Source organism: Tachypleus tridentatus, chromosome 12 (genome assembly GCF_004210375.1).
Source record: "Tachypleus tridentatus isolate NWPU-2018 chromosome 12, ASM421037v1, whole genome shotgun sequence".
NCBI lineage: Eukaryota > Metazoa > Arthropoda > Merostomata > Xiphosura > Limulidae > Tachypleus > Tachypleus tridentatus.
In genome coordinates, this window is record NC_134836.1 from 40,249,980 (window position 1) to 40,253,145 (window position 3,166).

At 32.3% G+C, this 3,166-nt stretch overlaps 1 long non-coding RNA gene across 1 annotated transcript; it reads left to right on the forward strand.

Annotated features, from left to right (window-relative positions):
• Positions 1 to 365: 365 nt before the first annotated feature.
• Positions 366 to 2,865, forward strand: LOC143234995 (uncharacterized). The gene is made up of 3 exons (XR_013018884.1): positions 366 to 515; positions 747 to 854; positions 1,455 to 2,865. It is a non-coding gene; the product is annotated as an uncharacterized LOC143234995 (long non-coding RNA).
• Positions 2,866 to 3,166: the final 301 nt, after the last annotated feature.

Sequence of the window (3,166 nt, forward strand, 5' to 3'; positions counted from 1 at the left end):
GGCAAACACATAGTAAAATCAAGTACACGATATGGGAAAAAATGTACAGGGTGAATAACGACTTATATATACATATATAGTGAGAGATAATCTAGAAGTAACAGTGCAAACATATAATAAAGTAAAAAGGCATATATATATATATCAACTAACAACTGTAACCCAACTTGTAAGGAACCAGAACTAACTTTAAGCAACTTCCAGTATAAAGTAAGAATATAAAACACGGAGTAAACAACTACGTCCATAAAGTAAGAGTACTGAACTGCAGTGTAAATTACCACTATATCCTAGACCGTTACCCTTAGTTTTGAGAATGTACTGCTTCGTCAGTGTAAAACAGTAAGACAAGGTTAGACGCTCTAGTAACAACCATATAGCGAACGCACATTATACAAATCTTAATTTCACGGCTCAGCCAGTAAGTAACTCGCGTAATTCGTGAAACAGCACGTTGTGTTTTAATTATGAGCAATTTTCATCAGTTTCCTAATTGAACACTCGGATCTGCTGAGGTAAATAAGTTTAGAAGTGAAACGCATTATCTCCAAAGGCCTATGATACTAAATGAAATATTTATTGTGTGCATAGTGTTAAATATCACATTTCTTAAATTTCTTGTATCATATGTGTGACGATTTTCTGACTTAATTTTAGCTGATATGTTTTGGCTTATAATAGTCTATTAATTGGATATTTTTGTATAAAGCTACTAATTGGGCGTGGCGTATTGGCTGTTTTATCAGGCAGGGTCTGCGAATCAAAGAGTCCAGAATTCACAGAACGCACACATCACTTTCAGTTGTGTCCACGACATAATAGTCAGAGTGAGACTTCATGTTGCTTTCCCTCTGGTAAGTAGTTGAGAATTAGAGACGATTATACCTCTATCATAAGTATCTAATATGTCCACAGATACATGCATACCGTTTATATAAATTTGTAATTTTTTACTAGGATCGCGTGCTGCGTCATAAATAGTTGAAACATTACTAAACCTTACAAGGTATATATTGCCTCTCAATTGTGTTTTATTTTTCACAAGTGCTTGACTGAGAATCTAGAGCAAAATTCAGATGTGTTGTGTAACTAAAAACTGAATCAAAATTATGTGATACTGAAAACAAGAATATATCTTGAATCATTATTTGAGTACTGAAATTTTACTAATGAATTTATTATACATTCCTCCTAATTCTATTTATAGTTGTTAGGATTACAACAGAATCTGATTTGTTTTTCTAGGCTAATTACACAAGATTACTCTGACAGCTAATTACTATTGAATTCTCACATATAAATCAAAATAAACTAAACTTATCATAGTACCAACCTCTTGTTGCTGTTGTCAGACATCCCATTCTACAGTTTGTACGTGAGAACTAAAGCCATGTAATAAGAAATAAAAAGTATTGTTTTTTTTTTTAAAAAAAGCTTTATATGAATTTATATAGAGAGTGTGATCGACACCGTGCGTGCGTGGGCTATACAGAGGGGCTGGAGCCTAGGCATAGCTATGCCCAAAAGAAGAGCAGCCAACCAGAAGCATCAACGATCACAAGGGCTTTGTCGGGCTTTTTGAACCAAATAATGGGACTTAATCTCACTTTTATAACGCTTCTGAAGCTGAATGTGTGAAGCATTCTTCAGTGAAATCTCATTTTGAACACTAGACCATCCGATCCACAACCCGACACATTACACCGTTCAGCCACACATGATTCGTACAGCTTTTATAGATCCAACTTGATTGGCATTTTATCAGCTTAAAAAAATCTTATAATTAAATAACTTTTGTTTCTGTTTGTTTTTCCAAACAAATCTTTCAGTTTTTTTTTATTATTATCAGAGGCAAGGTACAATTTCTGGTGTGATATTTAGGCACTTGCCCCTTGTTTGGACATTGTGAGATCGACATCCATCATTAATAATAACACAGACCTATGGTGGTTTTATTGTCTTGAAAAGTTTACATTTTCTACAGTAGCTCCTTTACGCTGAATTCAAAAATGATATACATTTTTCTCCATCACGTGTAGATTATTCACAAAACGTTATATAAAATTTTACATAAGTGAATCGTTTTCATCAAAAGTGTGTAACATTTTATTGTGCTTAAAATGTTGACAACCATTGGCTATAGATCTGTATACACCAATCGCCGAGTGAGGATCTTATCGATTGTTCTAAAACCCACGACAAACACACTGTTATTATATAAACGGTTAGAAGGCCACATGATGTATTATTTCTTGATAATATTTGTTTGTGCGTAAACTTTGACAATATGATTTTTCAATGTTATTTATTTGTCGCTGTGGCAAAATAGGTGTAAATGACCCAAAAATATTCTGATGTATTTGTGATAAATTTGTTGTAAGTTTGATCAAAGTAAAAGTTGTTGTAGTTTGTTTGGTTTTTTACAATCTGTAAAATAGTTTTAAGGTGATAAAAAATGAATATTATTTTCGAAGTTTGCTTAGTCGAATTATGAAAAATCTTTTACGAAGTTAAAATTCACAGGTCTGTGTAATTATAGCTTTACAGATTAATTAACAGCATTTGTTAAATTGTGCTGTGTATATATGTTTGTAATGAAGATTAATTTGCATTGTCAGCTTAATTTATAAGTTTAGAATTCTCCTCAATCCTAAGCTTTCCAAATTTTGCGCGACATTATTAGGGCTACGACAGAAACTACCGCTAATAGCGGGGATACCAAATTGATGGATCAATGTATTCTAATCATTATGAATTTGTTTCATGGCTTTTCTTACTCTAATTGAAACTAATATATTAAACAAGATAAATTCATTAATGGAATACTTTAGGTTCTTAAATATGAAAGTAGTTCCTGTGAGCAGAAGTTATCGATAATAATACATGTAATTTAAATTTCCTGTCTTGTTCCCTTTACTGAAATGTATATTTCTTTTACATCAATAAATCAAGAGTATTCCGTGAAAAGATTTTTGTTTCTTATATTTTAACAAGAAGTTATCATGATTACATATCAAAAGAAAGCTAATACGTCGAAATACACGAAACTGATATAGAGAAATACGACACGTGGAATGTTATTGACCTTCTCCCAAATGTTTCTACGGTGAAATATAGAGGATTACAGTTTATCGTACCACTGTAGCTTTCGGTATGATTTCCTGTT